A 24,061-nucleotide genomic window follows, 5' to 3' on the forward strand; every position below is an offset into this window, starting at 1 on the left:
ATTCTATTTTAAATCACAGTCAATGGCTTTTTATATATCTTCCAAGCAACTTTATCAATACAAAAATTAATTCGATTTTCTTCCATGTATCTACTCTATAATTTTAATATTTCTGTTTTTATATTATGTACCTACTGCCATTATTTCTGTGTTTATTGTTTTAATAATATTTTTTTTGTTTTTAATTGGCATTTTGTACATATCTTTTACCATAGTACATATTTAAAATAAATAAATTTGAATTAAATAATTCACAAAGTTGTTATTTAAAAAAATATATATTTTTATTATAGGTATTCTTTCACTACATAATATATGTGATGTCATTCGGCTTAATTCAAAGAGATTACTGACCGAGAGAGACGGTGCAATGTCTTTGACTTAATAACAGTAGTGTAGTGAAAGAGTAGTTTAATTAGTAAAATAAACGAGTTAGGGACAATCAAGTTATGAGTAAATCACAGAAATGATACATGTATTGTGACGTCACCGTGGTCGAACCCGGAAACCCCCGATGTAACCTTAGCGATTTACGCAATGCATTACGAGGGCCGCTGTCATCATAGACATCTGGTTACTATCAAATTGATGCAAGAAAAGTAGGTACTCGTCGAGATTAATTCGTTTTAAGGGAGAGGTGTGATTGAAAAAAATTATAAGTTCCCACGCGTAACCACAAGTTATTTTATTTATGCACATTTTTAAGTGTTATGTGTTTTTAATTTTTTACATATTATATTATGTTACCTATACATAAACTGAAATTATAACAGACGGTATCCTTACTAAAATACATAAAAGCGGGGTTTACATTAAGTAACAACACCTCCCCTCCACAACATTATTTATAGTAAACGGCGTTTGTTTTACCCTATCAAAAGCACCTCAGTAATTTTGTACAAGTGATAATAATTATGAATAATTACAAATGGCGGGATATTCGTTTTTTTTTTAATAACTAATGTCTGAAACAATCACGGCCATAGTGATGCATTGTTATACGACTCTCGACGTCGCATATGTATGATGGTGGCATTACGTAGAAAAGTATGTACAAGTAAACAAAGAATATATATAATACAACTAAAGAGAAGGAATAAGGGTTTTATATAAATTTAAATAAAGCAAACACATTTTTAAAATATCCACTGAATCAATGAAAATCACATGCTTAACCTACTTATAGAATACGTTAATCTATCTATGGTGGAAATTACAATTACTTTACATCTATTACATTCACCGAAAAGGGTTATAGGTACATCAATCTGATGCACACCATTTTGCAGTTTGCTGCAATAAAATCAAAATGAATATACTGTTTTCTATTGTTATAAGAATCGTGTGCTATTAACGGATTGACTCGATATTATAAACTGGGGTCGATCCACTGGTGGATGAAGGCTTTCCCAAGCTCGTTCCACTCTTCTATGTATGTACCTAGGTCAACGTGGTCTACCTAACTTTATGACGATTGTCAATCCAGCGGGTTTTATAGCATCTTTATGGTCATTTAGTGCCCTATGGAAAGCGCTATATAATATTTATCACAGTTGTCCACTCGCCGAGCGACATGTCCAGTGAACTATTTTCATTTACTTGGCGACCTCTATCACATTACGTACTCTTGTTTATATCATTATCTAATGATTTCTTTTATGTAAATGTCACAGTATTTATATATTTATTTTATTTATATCATCAACAAGATCAATCACAAAAGAGTATCCTAATATTCGGATTAAAATACAAGAATATTTAGTGATGGTCCCAACAACAGGAGAACGAATGCATAATTAATTGAGTTAGCATTTACTTGGTAGAATTCGATTTTACGAGATATGAAAATATAATTAATATGAAATTCTACAGGTTTTGTCGATAACTACTTCTTACTTATTATACTTAAGATATGACGTTTGCTTTTGCTTAAATACTATACGTATAGATAGAGATTGAATACATTTTCTTATTAGTTCAAACAATATTATGACTTTGTATACTTTTATTATGCGAAAAACTAAGTGGGTTTTCTAATAGATATCAAAATTTACAGAATTTATCGAAAATACACAAACGGCCTGACTAAATAGTCTTAATGGTGATACAACCGAAATAACTATCGACATAACGATTTAAAAACCTGTAGAATTTAATGTTATATAAATTTTCATTTCTTGAAAACATAATTAAATCAAACAATAAAAATGGCTTTGAAATTTATATTGGAAAGAGCTATTACAAATAATTAAAAGAGAAAACAGATAAATATCATTCTAATACTTATAAGAGAATAAGAAGTAAATTATTCTAAAAAAAAATATATATACATAATATATATACTAATACATAAATACCTATAGACAGTTTGTCAAAAAAAGTCGCCCAGTTACAATGGCTAGTAGATTTTGGAGCAACTTAATTTAGTAAAAGAGGCAAGAAACTAAACAATTTTCCATCACCATGATGTATCATAGATCTGAAGAGTGGTGCCACCAGACAATAGTATCCTAAATTGCCTTTATATGTTTGAATGTGTAAAAGTGAAAAGGTGAAAGGATGAATATTGAATCTGCGTATGTTAAATATAATGCATGACAGTAATAATTCTAAGCATTCTGAAAGACTATTGTTTAATTTTATATATTCAAATATGTTCAGAAATAGTACGTCACATTTCGAAAGATTTGAATTTAAAATGTTCAATTTGAAGGATATTTTGGCAAGTAAATTAGAAAGGAATTGGTGAAATTATGCCTAATATGCACCTTTCTATGCTAAGTTGACATTCGTACATTACAGGTCTATGTTGTACAAGCATGCGTGAGCAGTGGTAGAATACGTTGGATGAACACTTTTATTAAATTTTAATAATTTTTAGTATTTATGGTTTGTACATGGCAATAACATGAAGAAGATGGCCGATTTTGCTGATTTGAGTTTTATTTACAAAAAGCGTCTGTCATATGTGACTTTTTGTGAGATTGAATCGGGTTCGTAAATGTGTGCAAGTATAAGTACAAATATCGCATTTATATGGCTTTCGTCTTAATGTGTCATTTTGTGTATTTTCAAGTTATCTGCCAGAGCGCATTTATAAAAACATACATTGCATTTTAATGGGTTTTCACCAGTATGTGTCATTTTGTGTGTTTTAAGGTCGTGTGATCGTTTGCATGTATAAAAACACACATTGCATTTATATGGTTTTTCACCAGTATGTGTCATTTTGTGTGTTTTAAGGTTCTGTGAATGTTTACATGTATACGAACACACATTGCATTTATATGGTTTTTCATCAGTATGTGTCATTTTGTGTTTTTTCAGGTCGTGTGATCGTTTGCATGTATAAGAACACACATTGCATTTATATAGTTTTACACCAGTATGTGTCAACTTATGTAATTTAAGACTATGTGACTGTATGCATGCATACGTACATATATCGCATTTATATAGTTTTACACCAGTATGTGTCATTTTGTGTGTTTTAAGGTCGTGTGATCATTTGAATGTATAAGAACTTACATTGCATTTATATGGTTTATCACCAGTATGTGTCAACTTATGTAATTTTACACTATGTGGATGTATGCATGTGTACAGACATATATCGCATTTAAATGGTTTTTCACCAGTATGTGTCATTTTGTGTGTTTTAAGTTTCTTTGCCTGTGTGGATGTATAAGAACATTCAATGCATTTATATGGTTTTTCACCAGTATGTGTGATTTTGTGTGTTTTAAGGTTCTGTGAATGTTTACATGTATACGAACACAAATTGCATTTATATGGTTTTTCACCAGTATGTGTCAACTTATGTAATTTTAGACTATGTAACTGTATGCATGTATACGAACATATATCGCATTTATATAGTTTTACACCAGTATGTGTCATTTTGTGTGTTTTAAGGTCGTGTGATTGTTTGAATGTATAAGAACTTACATTGTATTTATATGGTTTATCACCAGTATGTATCAACTTATGTAATTTTAGACTATGTGACTGTATGCATGTATAAGCACATACATTGAATTTATATGGTTTTTCACTGGTATGTGTCATTTTGTGTGTTTTAAGGTTCTGTGAATGTTTGCGTGTATACGAACACACATTGCATTTATATGGTTTTTCACCAGTATGCGACAAGTTGTGCTTTTTCAGATGTTGAGACAGTTTGCATGTATAAGTGCATATATCGCACTTAAATAGTCTTTCACTGGTGTCCGTTCCTTTACATATTTTAGCACTATGCAAATGAGAAGGGCCATGCGTTTCACTATTTTACATGAATATCATTGTGAATAGTTTGATGTCTTTTTAAAATACTATAGGATTCTAAGACTGCATTACAGATATTGCATATGAAATTTCGCGGAAAAAGCATTACTCTTCGCAACACCATTGCAGCAACCTTCGGAGTATTAGCTGCGGAGATTTCTTTGTTAACATTTTGTTCATCGATCGTTATTTCTGAATACTCAATCACCCCATCTTGGTTATCATCAGTTGTGGGTGAACGGCCATGCGTTTCACTATTTACACTAATATCATTGTGAATAGTTGTATGTATTTTTAAAATACTAGAGGATTCTAAGACTGCATTACAGATACTGCATATGAAATTTCGCGGAAAATGCATTACTCTTCTCAACACCATTGCAGCAACCTTCGGAGAATTGGCTGCGGAAATTTCCTCTTTAATATTTTGTTCATCTATAGTTATTTCTGAATACTCTATCACGCCATCTTGGTTTTCATCAGTTGTGCGTTGTCGGCTGCCATCCGTATTGGGACACTCAGTGACACATCGCTGGATAGAAATCTACAAGGAGATAAGATCTATATTATATATATGTATAGACGGAATACGATCTAGATATATTATAAATCAAGGTATACCTTACAGGCGAATCCAGCGACACATAAGAAGGCGTGTGCCAAATGAAAATGAGTTGCCAGACACGGAATATGTGTAAAGAGTGAGATCCTTAGTGAATTATTGAACTTTTTTTTTATTTTTTTGAAAGTTTCAATTAAATATGGCAATAAAATAACCAAATTAAGGTGATGTCTCTAGGTAAAGTTGTTATCGAAAAATAGCTAGAAAAGTTTATTAATCGGTAAATATATATTCAAAGGTAATGAGAAAAATAAAATAAAAAACTAAAAAGTATCGTGGAGTACTGTATTCTAAAAAAAAGTTTCAAATTCGTTTCATTTATATCGGATGGCAAGAATGAATGACGTAAGTTTTATTTTCAAAATTACGATAAAAATATACGTGAATCTATTACCTAAGGAAACGCTATACGGAAATTGGAATTTATTATACCCTTACATCTTTTTTTTCAAATTTAAAAAACTTCGATTTAGAGGATAGAAAGCATGTAATTAAAATCAAAAAATTTCGGTTTAGACGCAATGAATGACGACTAGCGTTTCTATTAAAAATATTATTTATTAATTTTTACGGGAGTTATTTAAATTAAATCTTGTATTTTTGTATATTAATGAATCGATTGAAATCGAAACAATAATAATTGCCCGAATTGACAATACTCAGCCGATGCTTAGCTGTCCGGTGCTGCCACCGTGGAACTATTTCGAAACAATACCTACATACAAAATACACACGCATATCACAACATGACTTTGAAATTGCAACTCACACGTAGACAAGACAGAATAACATATGTCTGTCTTCATTTGTTAAAAATCAGTTAATGGATAAAACTTCGAGGCGAAATTGTAAGTGATAGTAAAATGATAAGTTTTTATAATGATTGCTTTCTTCAAGAATTAGCTGATAGCCATATCCAACGGGGTATGAGAATTCGCGAACCTGAGTTTATATTAAATAATTTGCAAACTAAAGCGAAGAAAATAAAAATATAATTAATGTTGACTTCTGATATAACTCTTGCTATAAATATGTCATAGGAGTTTTCCTTGACATTTGGACATGGAATTTCGCGTATCCATAAAAGTGATAGACTACGTAGTGCGCTCTTAGAAATCACAAAGGCCTACCGATCAACTTCAACGGACGCGCTTTCGGTCCTGGCCGTATTCTTCCACTTGACCTGCACATACAGGTCAGCGGTGCGTCAACGAAGCTCCTTAAAGGTGAGGAGGCCGTTGTTGGTGACTTTCACCTTGCCCCGCCTTCTCGGCTTGGTGCTGAAAAAGTAACCTGACTATACGTCTATTGACGCTTGACGCGGCATAGAAGATCTGGCAGCGACGGTGGAATGAATCAACCAAAGGCCGGCACACATTTTAATTTTTTCCAGACATTAAATGGCGATTGGAGATAACCAAATATCTCACTCCTGACCATCACACCGATCGATTTGTGATCTGATACGGTGGGTTCGCTGGCAAGCTCTTTGAGCTTGGACTTGTAAGCCGTCCGACATGTCCATGCGGAGGGGTAATTCAGGATGCCAACCACATACTCTAGGAATGTTTTAGAATGTGCTCCGAACGGAAGGAGATGGTCAGGTCGGTCGAACCAACTGTTGGGCTCATCGGGCCATCCGACTTGGTTGCTACCAAGGCTTATTATCCTGACAATCCCTGAGACTATTAGAAAGTAACTTATTTAAACTCAGTCAGAGCTCAGTTTGAGCGTAGCAAACTTAGTCCTGGGTACCTTTCCTAGGGCATTCCCAGCCTAAAACTGAACTAGATGCTTCACATCAACCAATATAGGGCCACGTGATGGATCGATTAATACTGAGTGTGGTGCGTGGCGGGTTTTGGTTTGGAGGGATTAACTTCAATAATATTGCTTATTATATATACTTCATTATAATAAACAACTTCTTTTGTAGCTGTTTATGCATGCCATGCTTGTTTCGTGGATTTTTACAATGGTTTTCAGATTTTTTGTGTTATATGCTTATAACGATATCTCATAATTATTATTATATTCAAAATGCTATACAATGTAACCAATGATTGATTATATTCTAAAATGTTATAATGAAAATAACTAGTAGAACTTTTTTATATAATTAAGTATAAATCATATATAGTTAGTTTAGTTATTTTGGTTTCTTTGGCAATTCTTCCAGAATATATTCCTAGAATTGTCGGACTTGAGCGATAATAAAAAGCATTTCTAATCTACGCATGCGTTTTACTATTATACATGTTTTCCTGATATCGTCGCCTTGGAAGTGAATAGAGCTTCACGGATGTCTTTTGTGTATTAGATTGCTTAGCAAATTTGATGGAAATACAATATGTTCTTGTAAAAAAATCAGTTATTTTTCTTCACATTAATATTCTTTAGTATTTTAAAAATTGTTTGGTCAAATAAAAACGTTTTTGAATTTTGTGTGATTACCTCTATTCACTTCCAAGGTGAAGATTTATTTTCAACAAGTCTGGTATTCTCAATACTTTCTATAACCTGATTCCTAAACCTAAACAGTTTTTCACAAACATGTGTTTGGATCCAGCGTGTCTATTCCTTAGACTCTATACGCAAGACGCTTCCCGCCGCTATCTAAGGAAGGTTTGTATCGAATTTTTGTAATTGTTACAATAAGTGCTATGTTTTAACAGCACTTTTCTTGGCAAAGCTAAACTTTCGCAATATATAATAATGCAAATTTTTATTTTGAATGGTGTCTTGAAGTTTGAATAATTTCATATATTTTTTTAAAATTAAAATAAGTGTAATCTAGGTACGCTATTCTGTCACAGTTTGTTGAAACATGTGTTGACAGTTTGGGAGTGATAGTGCAAAAAGTAGGCAAGTATTTATATATAAAAAGTATAATAAACGGTATTGACTATACGGTATTTGACCGTATAGTATTTGACCGTGGAAGCATTGACTAGTTTTTTAAACGAAAGTGTAGCTGGTGTGAATATATCTGTACATAAACTTCTACAAAGAAGAATTATGCTTCGTTTAAAGTTGTCGTTCCAGAGTCGGATGTAACCAAATTTATGATACCCGATATTTGGCCTGTTAACTCGGTCGTAAGCGAGTGGCAGTGGAAACAGCCTTCTCGTAGTCCAAAACTGTGATATCCAAATAATGTTAATTCATTTCAGAAGCTAGATATCTACTATCAAAACGGTTGGGGTCTTCGAACTAAGTCCGTTGATCTGCGAAATGCTGTTCTAGCATCTGACTTTACAGTCATATGTCTGAGCGAAACTTGGCTCAACGACTCAATGTGTGATTCCGAGCAGTTTGATAAAAGATATCTGGTATTTCGTTGTGACCGTAGATTTGGACAGAGAGGTGGTGGCGTTCTCATTACTGTATGCTCCGACCGAGTAGACAGTATATCTGTTGTTGACTGTCACTTTGCTGCGGCTATTGAGGTCGTTATTATTCGATTACGGTGCAATGGGTCATTTTTTACTTTTTGTTGCGTGTATTTTCCACCGCGATCGTCTCGCGATGGATATAATTCGTTCTTTTCATACTTTGAAAACTTGCCAGTTGATAATTATTGTATGACCATCATTGGTGATTTCAATTTGTATTCATTCTCGACAAATGTCGATCTGGAGTTTGCTCATTTTTTATCCTGTATGAATCTCAAGCAGTTTTCAGAGAAAAGAAATATGAAATCGCGAATTTTAGACTTAGTTTTGGCGGATTCAGATTGTTGTGTACCAGTACATGCCTGTGCCGACCCACATATACCTGAAGATGCATATCACCCCGCGCTCTCAATAGATTTGCCATTAAATTCTTTACGGTTCACAAATAGTCGTGTTCAACATCATAATGTTGGAAATGGAGACAGTGAATGTACTGAATCGAAGATTATTAATAATAATTTGTGGAACTTCTTTAAGGGCGACCCATTGCATATGTATTACGAATTTAAGAATGTTGATTGGGAAATTTTATATTCGATTAGTGACGTCAATGCTGCAGTGAAGGTATTTTACCAATGTATATAATAAAATGTATTTGACAAGTCATTCTTTATAAAAAAAATCATCGGGCTTTTCGCGCAGTTATCCAAAATGGTTCAATTTTGATTTAATTAAAAACATACGACTAAACCACTTGCATCACAAAAAATGGAAGAAAGCGAAGTGTCTTAGCGATTATATTTTATTTTCAAATCTGCGCAGGTTGCAACGTGTGCAAAGTGTGCAACGTTCCATGAGTGCTGCGTATAAGTCATATATTGATGGTATCGGGGGGAAGTTAACGTCAGATCCTAAAGGGATCCACACACCAAAGCGAATTATTCGATAGTCAAACTCATATTGGCTTACGGGACAGAGCACGCTTGCGCGACCGCCTTGCGTCTTGAGTGCGAATTTGCAGCGAATATTCGCTGCGATTTTCGGGAACTCTGTCGACAGCGAATTATTCGGCGGCGGACAGATTTCGCCAAGGGAATTAGTAAAATCAAAATGGCGACGATTCGGACGATTGAAAAGCTCATAGAGTTGGTCCGGAAATATCGAATTCTTTACGATTTTTCTGACAAGGAGTATAAAAATATACGAAATAAAGATAAAATATGGAATGAGATTGGCATCGAAATTGGTAAAAGTGGTAAGGATATCGTCATAATATGTAAAAAAAAAAATATTTGATTAGGTACCGTCGCTGCCTAACCTATGTACCTTTTTTTTTTGACAGCATGGATACGATAAAAAATACAATAATAATTATTGTGTCCCGATATTTATTATTTTGTTTGTTTGTCAAGACTTGTCACTTTGACATTAGTATTTCGAGGGTATACTGACAGAAAGCATTAAGTCATTAAAACAAGTTCTGAGATAATCGCATTAATAGCTTAATTTTTTTTTCAAAGCTTTCTCCCACGTAGAATGTTTTATGTTTTATATATTTTTTTTCTACATTATAAAGAATAACCTTTTTGGCATACAAAACATAAGATTTGATGTTGATAAGTTGTATGGATATTTTTTTAAAAATGTAAATGTAAGTGACCGCTGACATAATGCATTCTGTCAGTAACTATTTGCTAACTTTGACATATTATTAGATAAATGACAATGCATTATTGTTATATTTATTTATGTTAATGATTAGATTGGTACATAATAATACAAATAAAAATAATATTTTTAGTGAAAATAACATTATTTATTTCAAATTAGAGAAATATAGAAAAAATACAATGAAAATAATAATAAATCACAATAATTTTTAAACAGATTTTTTTTAGAATTAAATTATTTACCGTAAACTACAATAACATTTCTCTGAAGGGTATGCAGATTGGATAGTATGCTACATATTACGACTAGCCTTAATTCTGATTGACATTCTTTGCACCTTGCACTTGCACATTGCACTTATTTATGAAAACAATTAGATTAGTATCAGTATTAATATTAAAAAAAAGAATGTTCATTATTATTTGTCGTTTTTGGCATCGGAATCATTTATATCGGGCTCCGGAAGTAAGTCTGGATGGCTGTTATTCTCGGCAGATAATTGTTGAAACCACCAATGAAAAATGTCCAGTATTACACTTTTTTCACACAAATCCTTTTTTTTTGCACAACTTATTTTTAATGGATTTTTATATTATAATTGTGGAATGTTTTCGATTTCTACAAAACAAATTTGGTTGATACGCGAAGCATTTCTAATTTTTAAAACGTTTATTGTTTCGTACACATCACTAAAATTATATTTATATTGAATGGTAAATGGTTTTTCCTTTTCATATTTAAGACATTTCATTTTTAGCCAATTTACGCCAAGTTTTTATTTTTTATTAACTGATTCGACAAAAATTTGAGGTCATAAAAGTCAGTATATTTTAGCTCGCTTGCTTCGTATGGTTTCTTTTTCGAAATGAAACGAGACATTTAAAAATCATTTAGTCATTGGCACAATAAATCGACGCAAACTTTTGCCTGTTTTCTATGGCACTATGCATAGAATCGCATTCCATAGATTCAAGAAAAGAGCAGATACTTGCAAATTTCTATTATGGCCTCCGCATGTATCGGAGAAGAAAGATATTTCAGTTACACTCGATGGAAGCTGCTTGAGATACCACATGAGACAACTTCCTATTTCGCAACTCCCTCGTTTTCCATTTATTTCGGTCCAAGCCAAACAAAATCCTTTATTCGGCTTTGGACCTTCGTAAATAGTTAAGTTAAACATATTTAATTTTCTTTTATAATAGAGCAGTGAAACCTCTGTGGATAGTATATGTAACACACTCTGAAGATAGTATGTTACAGTCATGAATAAGGACTCATTATTAGACATATCCTTATCTTTTTCTTTTTCAGAATGACATTCATTTTTCCTTTTCAAATGACTCTGAAAATCCTCTTCCATTATGATGTTGTCTTCGGGGCAACTTACTTTGTATTTATTACAAAATGTGCACTGGTCCTTTTTTGGTTTGAAAAACGATAAATTATAATTTTTGCAGAACACTCTATGATAGGTTATCTGTGTCAATAGTCTTTACACAGGCTATACATTTTGCAAATTGTTAATTTACTGTCTAAATATTACCTTATATATATATGTCCTTTCTCGTGTAGTGACTCCATAAACGGGAAGGATTCTATGTGAGACTTTATATGGATTAAATTCTCATTGCTTGTTTTGTGAATAGGGGGATGTTTACCTCTACGATCGTGTAACGTAAACTGTACTTCCACGTCTTCTTGTTCTTTAAATGCGTGAATTACTGATCTATTTGAAATGTGTAAAGTACTCTAAAAAAATATTTCAGACTCTGACTTTTTGTCCACTCTTGAAAAAGAAATAACTCTTTAGTTTTGTCTGGATTTCCTTTTTTCATTCCTTGGTTTTCTATCAACGGGAATTTCAATCTCAACATTTTTTAGAATGTAATCTTTTTTGCGATCATAAGAACAACTCCAACACATCTTTAATATATTATGTTTAGCTCTTTGAGACGAAGCCATTCTAATAAATTCTTCAAATGGTTCAATGTATTGTTTCACTAATCACTAAAGACAGATGAATTAAAATTGCAAAGGTATGGCCTATGCCCTATGGTGACATCTATTGACAAAATTTGTACTGACAGAATGCATTATGTCACACTTAATGCATATGCCATGTTACAAGTCCTGTATTTTGTACACACAAAACGCATTATAGGTCATATAATGCTTTCTGTCAGTATAAAAAAATAACAATATGACTTAATGCAGTTTCTATTTTCTTACCAGTATATCCTATGACTAAGTGCGTTTTACCAGAACGTAGAGCGTAAAATTCTAAGAATTTTGGCATTTAAAACAGAAAAACAGCAAAAACTCACTTAATGCGTTCTGCAAGTATACCCTCGATTTAGTCTATGGCTGCATCCAATGCTGCCATCTTGTTTTCAGATAAATAAAATACACTTTACGCGAAGTGGGTAAAAGTTGTAGCAATTCTGAAAGCGCTATAGTGTACGTGTATTTTTCATATTTAATTCATAAAAATTATAGAATAATTGGCGTAAAATATTAATATTATTTACAATTTTAAATCTGGCGCGTAAATAAAATTATTTAGTCTATGGCTGCGTCGCTGACGATTTGGTGTGGGGCCAAACACGAAATTCGCATCAAATCCAAGCGGTAGCGACAGCGATAGCGAGGGCGTCGCGAATTCACTGCGAATATTCGCCTTGGTTTGTGCGAGGCTTAAATCATTTTAGAATTACGTCAGAAGTACGCGCGCTCTTCTGCATAATTATCATCTATGTCTCTGGAAGGGAATGTTTTGAGTGGCTCCCAGTCCATTGCTAACGGTTTCGCTCAATGTTTTATGTCTGTCTATTCTAAAACTCCTTCGATATTGCCCACACCTCACCCGGATAGTATTTCATCTTCCTGGCCAGTACTAGATATTGGTCTTCAGTACTTCTGTCTTCCCAGATTGTTGGAGCCTAACCCGTATTCGTCCTGTGCACAAAAAAGGCTCGCTCTCTGAAATAATAAATTTTCGCCCGGTGGCTGTTCTACCTGCACAAGCTTAATTATTTGAGTCTATTTTGCATGGGTATATTTATAAACATGTAGACGGTCAACTGACTGACGCTCAGCTTGGATTACGATCATCTCAGTCAACAATTACAAACCTTATGACGTATCTATACTGAGTACATATCTCATTCGCTGAACGTAAATTGTCAAGTGGACGCAATTTATACAGATATGTCAAAGGCTTTTGATCGGGTAGATCATGATATTCTCATTAACAAATTAAGTGCAGTAGGTGGATCTATAAATTTTATTAACTTTTTCAAATCTTACTTTTCGTATCGCTGTCAATATGTGGAGTATGAAAGGTGTAGATCTAACGTCTTTCAAACTTATTCAGGTGTTCCCCAAGGATCAAATCTTGGCACAATTATGTTTCTTATATTCATTAATGACATTGTCAATTTTATCAATGGAATCCAGTTTTTACTATTTGCAGACGATTTAAAATTATATGCGTCAATTCCGTGGAACTTCAATGTTAGGGGCATAATTTTCATAGAGGACTGAAGATCTCTACTATTAAAATAATAAGTACTTACCTGATTGAATTCAAATAATATGACATGTAGTTGGCGATATAAACTTACATGTGAATCAGTTTGTGGACTTGGCCCAAAGCAGTTGTCAATGTAGTTTTTGACTTCCGATGTTTCGTTTTCAGCTTTGACGGCAAACTGAAAACACAACAATATCTTTAATATACAAATGAAAAGATTGCAGTGATTTTGTTTTTAACTACCGCATGTCATAATATATTATACCGATGTATGGATGGATGGATGTAAAAAAACAGCGTCAAAGCTAGTGAAATCGACACGTTCCTGCTTGACGGAAAATTCCGAAGAAAAATCATCATCGTACGACCAATCACTTCCAGTGGTGTATTCGTCTGAATCCCCTGAATCGGAATCAAAATCTACCGGTTCAATTTTAGTGTCCATGTTCAAGATTTACGCAATGACACATGACCAGGGGGGCGAAAGAGCCATACAAAAATTATACCCGCTAATCAGCCTATAGTACCACGTACAGCTCATAGATGGCTGTATGACGGCCGTAAATTAACAAAAAATCGTTCGCCCATCTCTAATTTCGCCCATCCCTATGATTTGCTAGTACGATGCTCAGATTAGTGAAAGCCAATCAAATTAACGGATTTGATTAGTATGAAGTCTTTGCAAATGCCATACTCTGGCAACTGAAGTTATTTAAAAATAACTGTCAAACGTCAAACTGTCATTTCACTCAAAGATACGATACGTTTTCACTATTTCAGCTCTAAAAAATCTTATAATATCTACATATTACTTATCAATACAATCAATTAAATTGTGTTATTATAGTTATCTGTGATTATAGTATTCGACTGCCCTGAATTAATATTATATCGGTATGTATTTTGGCATTGTGTTTATTATACTTACATGACAAACCATTTGGCATACTGACTATTGTAATAATTTTACGAATATAAACCAATAGACTTCCAGACTGATATTCTATTCTTACAAATACGAAACATCGCCTTATATGCATTAATTTGTCCTGATATAAAAACGATAGCCAGTAATTGTTATCTTAATATTAAGAAATCAATCAAGCATTAGAGTTCACTAAACCAAAAAAATTCATTGAGTTATCACACGTAACTGTCGTTTGAAGCATGTTAATAAATTATGTAATCATTCTCTTATATTCGTTATGTTATGTCATAAAAAAATAATCCATGAAAAGTGTACTTCAAACCAATTATAGGTTACCTACATGATGATCCTATTGTCATTCCAAAAATTTCAGATGCCTCGAAGTTGTTGGGTGCCTGGCTGTGAGGTGAAGGGTGTGCCTTGTTACATCCTACCGAAGGCAGATCATCAACGACGGCAATGGATCCGTTTAATCGCGAATAGAAAACTTAAACTCTTAGGCAAACCAGAGTATAATAGGAGTAAATGAGAGTATGCAGAATTCATTCAACACAGCTGTGGAATTTCAAAAACATTAAGATAAGTAAAGATGGCCTTTTTTATAATGTCTACGTTTTAGCGATAGAATCATTAATTTGTACATTTTATTTAAAGTAACGCCCACGGTGGCCGCGCGGCTTAAGCGTTGGACTATAACGCCATGGGTCCCAGGTTCGAATCCTGGGTCTGGCAAGTACACATATTGTTTTTCAATTTGTGTGTGTCAGGGTATGGACCTAATAGGTTGAGCAAGTGGCTGACATCCATTTCTCGTAAAAAAATAAAATCTGTCAATACAAATCTCTACTCTGTGGAGGCCCATATGATCCCATTAGGATCGGACGTGGTCGAAAGAAAAAGAAAAAAGAATATAATGTAATACGTACGTACTGGCGATTAGTTTTTACGTATTCTTTAATCGTTTAGTACTTGCGTTTTCAAGTCTCGCTTTTTCTTCTCTTAGTATTTACCATGATCACCTTTCTTACGAAGTGAGTTATTATTATTTGTTTACATATTTTTCTAGTAACAAGGAGTTCAAGAAAATGGTCCGGGCAGCCTTTAGTCAGATCCAATTCAGAGGGGCGGCATTGGCCGGTTTTGGCCACTAAGCTGTGGAATTTCAAAAACATTAAGATAGGTAAAGATGGCCTTTTTTATAATGTCTACGGTTTAGCGATTGCATCATTAATTTGTGCATTTTATTTAATGTAATACGTACGTACTGGCGAATAGTTTATACGTATTCTTTAATCGTTTAGTACTTGCGTTTTCAAGTCTCGCTTTTTCTTCTCTTAGTATTTACCATGATCACCTTTCTTACGAAGTGAGTTATTATTATTTGTTTACATTTTTTTCTAGTAACAAGGAGTTCAAGAATGCGGCCGTTCATGCATCTTCTCAACACATCCAAATGGACCTGACTCGACTACGCGCTACAGCTGATGCATCAAAAGAGTTACAAGCTGTTTGCCTGTTCAACCCGACATAAATACTATCCATATTATTTGTATAATACCTACATAATATTATGAATATGTTTTCAATAGGTTTGTGTCTGAGATGTTCCAATTTATGTATGTGAAGAATATAATATATGAAGTAATTTAAATAATCGTCTTTTATTATTTTCACTGCTATTATTTACTTGAAGACTTTGAATTATAAAATAACATACACTTAATTATTATGTAATTATATATTTTAATTTTTCTTACTTATTTCCACAATTATATTTAATATCGGGTTTGTCTTTATGACATACTCAATTTAAATATGACTGTAAAAATAAGTACGAAAAATAAAAATATATAACTTCGATAATAATTGAGTGTATGTTATTTTATAATCCAATTTTTAATTAAAATATATTTTCAAAATTGGCGGGCTTTTTCGATAGTAGTTCAGGGACAGCTCAGAGATGGCGCTGTTTAGCGGGAATAATATTGTTCGACTCTTGCGAATCTATAAGTATCTTATCTATGCACATGACACAATACGACCCATAGACTAATATAATAAGTCATCATAGACAATTACGCTTACTTCGACAGACGTTGAAATTGGCTGAGCTAGCGGATTTAAAATGGGTGGGAATTAATCGCACAATGCAAAAAAAAAAATTTGGAAAGTAGTTTTCACACATAATAAATGATTTCACAAATAAATAAATGAAATCACACAAAATAGTTTGTTTCACAAAACAAAATCATTTATCACTCATTGTAAATATAAGTTAACAAAATTTTTTCAACTGCACACATTGGTAAAATTGTTTTTACCGATAAATAATAGATCGCACAAAGAAAAGGTAGAAATTCACAAATGTCAAAGGAATAATTGTAGTGGCAAAACCATATACTGGCAAGAATGCTGAAATTCGAAATGAAACTTCACGGCGTATTGTACTGACATTATTTTGTTTATTATTCGCTATGATTATGATTAGATTATTCGTGTTACAACCTCATTCGTGACTACATCGTGAATACATCGCCTAGATACCCAAATTATTATTAGTTATAACTTTTTCGACTTTCGTGTTCAAGTGCACCTACGATGGCCTTCTTTGCAATATGTGGATGCATATAAATCAGACAGTGATTCCGATGATATTGATGCGCTGCAAATTTTGAATGGAAGAAAGCCAGCTATCAAACTTGAGTGGATGAAATGTCAAGAATTTGACACAGCAGCGTTGGCTCGAGCCCACGTGGCCTCTTTGAACACGTGGAGCAAGTACGCATGCTACAAAACGTCCGAAGGCGATAAGGAATGCTATCGCTGCACAGCCGGTTTATACCGAAAAGAAAATGCCGTGCTAGAATCCAGCTACTATTTCATGCGGAAAGTGTATAAAATAATAAATGAGCATGACAGCCACGCGGACGGTCCTCGAGGTCTTGCAGCGTCAACAAAAAACATTGTACGGCAATTATTTGATGCCGGTGTTAGAAAACCGAATGCTATTTTAAGTGCATTCCGTGCCCGTAATCTAGAAGAGCCAAAATTGAAGTCCTTTCTGACATCACTCCGAAAGGAAAAGTTTGGCCCGCCAACTATATCTTTAGCGGAATTAGTTGAATGGTGTGCCAGTAAAAAAGATATTCCAGATGACGATGACACGCCATTTGTGGCAAATGCCAATATTGAGGTGGATGAGGTTGATCATACAAAACAAGACCTCAAAATTGTCTTATCAATCAAACGGTTACTCCGACTTGCACTAGACAGTGAGGGTGTGCTAGATGATTCTCAAGACAGTGAGGGTGTGCAAGATGACGCAACTTACAAACTGATTTGGCAGGGTTATCATGCACGTACTGATTATAGGAACGTCAGATTGCAACCGAGCATTCCACCCATTTACCATTGCTGTTTGTAGTAATGAATGTGAAGCGGGCTTCACATTCATATTTCGAACAAAAGAATTTTTATTTCTCATTTTTGAAACAACATGGAAGCCAAAAGTTTTGTTGTCCGATGCCAGTGATGCCTTTACAAATGGCTTCAAAAATGTTTTTGGCCCACCGGAACGACGGTTGATGTGTTACTTCCATGTTATTAAAAACATTGATGATAGGCTACGAACTATCATTTATAAAGTAGAGGTCAAGAGTGACATTGAAGTGTTGCATTTATGCAGTGACGATGACGTGATTGATGTTGCTGCAAGACTTTTCGTACGCAAGTGTTCTAAAAGGTATGACAGTGTTAAGAGTTTTCTTGAATATTTTCAATCAGTGTGGTTCGAAGGACACCGTTATTGGTATGAAGGGGCTAGGCCATTTTTCCCTTGTACTAATAATGCATTGGAGTCAACAAATGCAGTTATAAAACGGGAGTATACCTTCCGTGAGCGTCTTCCTGTTGGTCAATTTTTGGAGTTATTAGATAAGTCTTTAGTTATGAACTGGTCCACGCCACGAAATCCTACGAATATAAATTGTAAATTGTTTGCTACATCGGTAGACTACACAACTAAAATTTGGACTGATGCCTATCAGTGGGCCAGGTCGGACGTCAATATACTGGAAGACAAAGGGGATGCTGCATCGAAATTTTATATCCCGTCTAGTGGAGTAGAATTTTTCAGCCAGGATTTTGTAGAATTCTACAAAAAACAGTATATATTATAGGTTCATGCCCCAAATTTTCCAAGCAGAATGTATGTAAGCATTGCTTAGTTATATTTGTTCGTTTAGGGAAAGAGAAAGTGCCACTGGAAGCAAAATGTTTGCCACCCGGACAAAAGCGGAAAAGGGCCCGTCCTAGCATGGCTAGAAAAACCCTTTTAAGTTGAGTTTGTGTTAAATAATTATTATGGTGTAGGTACATTAATGTTTTCATTAATAACTCTTTCTACAATCTATTCTTATCTTTCTACAACCTAGCATTATTTTTGATTTTGTAAATATTAATTTTGAGTTGTTTTATTTTAGAAATCTATTGAACTAAAATATGTCCAGATATAATTGTGCTCCATTATAATAATATGTTCTTCATTATGAAATTGCTTATTGTAATAGTCATAGAATTTCTGTACACGCGTGAGTTGCCATCATCATTTCATAGTAAAGTTTATGTTTTGTAACTAGACCCAACCCTAAAAGTCTATACTTACTGAATAGTATTACTTGGCTGTATATAGCTAACTGCCTTTTTCAATTTGTATTAGTATGTATTTATAATATCTTATCGTTAGACTGTTCACACGTTTGCAGTAGAATGATTGTCAAAACGATCATTCAGTAGTAATGTATTTAACAATGTAAGTAAGTACAAATAATATACAAATTTTGTTTTATACATTTTAAATTTAGTTATCAATATTATCGCAATATGACATTATCCAATGTACCTAAATGCTCTCATGTGTGAAAATGTTATATTATTAAATAACTTGAAGAGAAATGATAAGATAAAATTGTGTGATCTTATAATGATTTATTTTATTGATTTACATAGATGCATGTTTAATTAATACCTCTTATATAAAGTCGCCAAGAAGTTTGTTGGCGATAAAATTTATCTGACAGACGTAATCGAGGCAATAGGAAAACATGAAAATCGTGTGTCCAGTCGTGGAAGTGATCATGCCTTTCACGAATCACCACCTAACTTGACTAGATGCACATTGTTAAATTTCTATTAAGCCATTGCTGAAACACTTTTTCGTAATAATTATGAGAGATGCAATTTATTTTGTGATTCGTCTGCAAGAGCCATATGTAGTAACTCAATTTATATTTCCTGGAACAACAAGGTGTCTGTGGGTGAATGTTTATTTATTTGATGAAATTGTTCGCAAAGTGAAGCTGGGCTAAAAAAATGTTGACTGTCTGAACAATGTCTTCAAAAATGACCCGTGGCTTAAGAGGACGTTCGACAGAATTGGTTTTGAGAATTGAAAATATGATTTTTTTACATGTGGTCCATAATATCTGGTCTACTATTTATTATAAAAAGGTCGCGTCAGTGCTCGGCCGTAGTGATTTGGCGGGCGCGGCGCGGCGGCGTCTTGCGAAACTCAAATGTATAACCGTGTGTATTATGCCCTAAAAAAGACACTGTCTACGAACATTTTACACACGGCTATACGTTTGAGTTTCGCAAGACGCCGCCGCGCCGCCCCCGCGCGACCACTACGTTCTTGCACTCAAAGTTGTTTATGTCAATAAACTTGCTCGGCCACTCGATTGACTCATATTTCATATTTATACCGTCAGGGCTGACGTAAATAATATTTAAAGTTAATTAAAATTTTATTTATAATAAGTATATATTATTCAAGTTTTGTGCATCTAATGCAGGGTCCACACTGGCAACCTCCTTAGATTTTACGATAATTATCGTAAAAATTCTTAAGCAATTATGATAATTATGGTAAAATTTAATGAAGTTGCCAGCAACTTGTTGCCAGTGTAGACATGGCATAATATACACTCTGGTTAGTGGCATGGACCTATTTTTTCTGGGATCAACCAATTCAGGAAGTAAACACCTATGATAGAATTTTTTCCAGTTTTGGTTGTATTATATTCCAAAACTCTTTCATAAAAATCGTTTCCGATTTTATAAATAGAAATTTCTCGGTGTATATAGTAAACAAACCTACGAATAAAAATGAAAATGAATGTCATTCGTCATTTAGATAAGTATAATATGCACATGTTGATGTTATCTTGAAAAATAAACAATTATCTGACCTTTTCACTATATTATAATATACATGCGAAAAATGTAATGTTTTCAAATAATTGATATGGATTATATACCATCGTATTATTTTTTTGAAATCATAAAGATATTATAATAGTATTTGAGTATCCACCTATCAGTCCCCTCTTAAGCGCAAATGTTAAACCACTGTGTGCTTCCCGTAATCACAAGTGCGTGTAAAACATGGACCCTAAGTAAAACAGAGACCCAGAAACTTATAGTAGCACAGCGTGGTATAGGGAGGTGCATGCTGGACATAACGCGAAATGACAAAAGGCGGAATGATTGTATAAGAAAATAGACAAGGGCTTGCGATGTAATAGTGTTCTCTAAACATCACAAATGGAAATGGGCTGGATAGATAGCTCGAAAAAGGAACAACCGATGGACAATTGTAGTCATCCAGTGGTACCCAAGAGGTACAAAACGTCCGCATAATCGACCTAGAGGCCGCTGGATCGATGAAATGGTTAAGTACTGCGGAAGTACGTGGCAACGCAACGCACAGGACCGAGAGAAGTGGAATCAGCTTGTAGAGGGCTTCACCCAGCAGTGTATTGATTCAGACTGATGACGGTGACTCTAACGATGCTAATTATCTACCAATGATAGTTACTCTGAAATTCCCTCTATTAATATGTCTTCTACTTGTCATTATTTACACATGTACCTACTTATAATCTATACGCTCTATAAGAATATACTACTGCAGTATGTATCTATCTCATTGTTTTTATAAAAATACCTAGATAATTTTACATACTAAAATTATTCCCTAAAACTATGACAATGGCTTTAGATTATTCTGCATTTTTCTCCAGGTAGAAAACACTAAATAACACTTAATGTAATCAGTATCGCTGAAAAAGACAAAATGTGTTCTGGCAAAAAACACTAATTTGTTTTATCAGATAAGAAAATAAACACATTAAAAGAAAATTTTACTCTATTTTGTACTTTAACCTTCTTGAAATAAACAGTCTTTATTTTAGTCATCTTTTTTAGGATTACTGAATAAACTCACATGGTAAACCATTTTAAACATTTAAAAACTTCAAAGTCAAATTACTCGAAACTAGTATTCTCCAGTTAGTGTTTTCTGCCAGAACAGAGACGTTTATTTAATGGTGTCGAAATAACTTTTCATACATAACAGAATTATCTGAAAATGAATTCAAATCTATTTAAAGATGGCTAAAATTATTTGAAAAATTCATTGGCATCGTGTTCTTATATATTCTAAAAATTTCAAATGTCTAGCTAGTCGGGAAGTTATTAAAAATTGATTGCTAGATTTGTACCGGACAAAAAACTACCGGAAAAATAAGAATACGAGCCAAAAAAAAACGTAATAAAATACAGTATTTCGGAAACCAATTCTCACCAAAAAAGGAGAATTTGAAAAATTCCAATGCCTTTTTTATTTAGGTAGGTATCTATGTCTATCGAGCAAAAACGCTCACCGCGAATTATTCAAGAATTTCTATTTTAAATCAGAGTCAAAGTCTTTTTCCCCATATTCCGAGCTACATTATTATTACAAAAATTATACATAGTAGGTGAGTACCTATCATTCGGTGTTCTTCCATGTATCTACTCTATAATTTTAATATTTCTGTTTTTATATTATGTACCTACTGCAACTATTTCTGTGTTAACTGTTTTAATAATATTTCTTTGTTTTTAATCTGCATTTTGGTCATCTCTTAAATTTATAATAAGTAATGTTGACCATAGTACCTATTTAAAATGAATAACTTTGAATTAAGTAATTCACAAGGTACATATTTAAAAAAATATTTTTATTTTATTATAGGCATTCTTACACTAAACGATGTCATTCGGCTTATTTCATAGAGATTACCGACCGAGAGGAACCGTGCATTGTCTTGACTTTATAACAGTAGTGTAGTGAAAGAGTAGTTTAATTAGTAAAATAAACGATTCTGGGACAATCAAGATATTATGAGAAAATCACATAAATGAAAAATATATTTTGACGTCACCGTGGACGAACCCGGAAACCCCGGATGTAAGTTTAGCGCATCAAGCAATGCACTACGAAGGCCGCTATAATCATATACATCTGGTTTCTATCAAATTGTTGCAAGAAACGCACTCGTGATTTCGTTTCAAGGGAGAAATGTGATAAAAAAAAATCATAAGTTCCCACGAGTAACCATAAGTTATTTTATTTATGCACATTTTTAAGTGTTACGTGTATTTAATTTTTTACATATTATATTACCTATACATAAACTGAAATTATAACAGACGGTATCCTAACTAATTATGATACATAAAAGCGGGTTTTACATTAAATAACAACACCTCCCCTCCGCAACATTATATAGTAAACGGCGTTTGTTTAACCCTATCAAACGCACCTGAGTAATTTTCTACAAGTTAGTGATAATTATTATTAATAATTGAAAATGGCGGGATATTTGATTTTTTAATAACTAATGTCTGAAACAATCACGGCCATAATAATGCGTTGTTTTACGACTCTCGACGTCGCATATGTATGATGGTGGCATAACGTGGAAAAGTATGTACAAGTAAAACAAAGAATATATTATACAACTGAAGAGAAGGAATAAGGTTTTTATATAAATTTAAATGAAGCAAACACATTTTTAAAATAACTACTGAATCTGTAAAATTACATGCTTAACCTATTAATGGAATACGCTAATCTATCTATGGTTGAAATTAGAAATATCACACTACAATTATTACATTCACTGAAAAGGTCTATAGGTACATACATCAATCTAATGCACACTGTGCATTGCAGTTTACTGCGATATAATCAAAAATGAATTTACTATGTTCTATTATTATAAGGATCATGTGCTATTAAAGGATTATTATAGGATATTATCAACTGAGGTCGATCCACTGGTGGACGAAAGCTTCCCCATGCTTATTCCACTTTTCTTTGTAGGTACCAAGTGTACCGAACTTTATGAGCTTTGTCAATCCAGCGGGTTTTATAGCGTCTTTATGGTCATTTAGTGCCCTATGGAAACTGCTATATGATATATTAAATTGTCCACTAACCGAGCGACATGTCCAGTGAACTATTTTCATTTACTTGGCGACCTCTATCACATTACGTACTCTTGTTTACATCATTATCTAATGATTTCTTTTATGTAAATATCACAGTATTTATATATTTATTTTATTTACATCATCAACAAGATCAATCACAAAAGAGTATCCTAATATTCGGATTAAAATACAAGAATATTTAGTGATGGTCCCAACAACAGGCGAACAAAAGCATAAATAATTGAGTTAACATTTACTTGGTAGAATTCGATTTTACAAGAAATGAAAATATAATTAATATGAAA

The sequence above is a fragment of the Rhyacophila brunnea genome, unplaced genomic scaffold (genome assembly GCF_057557595.1).
Source record: "Rhyacophila brunnea isolate RB1 unplaced genomic scaffold, BYU_Rbru_1.0 scaffold_13, whole genome shotgun sequence".
NCBI lineage: Eukaryota > Metazoa > Arthropoda > Insecta > Trichoptera > Rhyacophilidae > Rhyacophila > Rhyacophila brunnea.